Source organism: Colobus angolensis, unplaced genomic scaffold (assembly GCF_000951035.1).
Source record: "Colobus angolensis palliatus isolate OR3802 unplaced genomic scaffold, Cang.pa_1.0 Scaffold88, whole genome shotgun sequence".
In the NCBI taxonomy this organism is placed as follows: Eukaryota; Metazoa; Chordata; class Mammalia; order Primates; family Cercopithecidae; genus Colobus; species Colobus angolensis.
The window spans coordinates 3,351,085-3,351,395 of NW_012122709.1; positions in this window are offsets into that span (position 1 = coordinate 3,351,085).

Sequence of the window (311 nt, forward strand, 5' to 3'; positions counted from 1 at the left end):
CTAATTCATTCTATGAAGCCAGCATCACCCTAATACCAAAACCAGGAAAGGACATAACCAAAAAAGAAAACTACAGACCAATATCCTTGATGAACTTAGATGCTAAAATCCTTAACAAAATACCAGCTCACTGAATCCAACAACATAAGAAAAGGATAATCCATCATAATCAAGTGGATTACATACCAAGGAGCAGGGATGATTAACATAGGCAAGTCAATAAACGTGATACACCACATAAACAGAATTAAAAACAAAAATCACATGATCATCTCAATTGATGCAGAAAAAGCATTCAACAAAATCCAGCA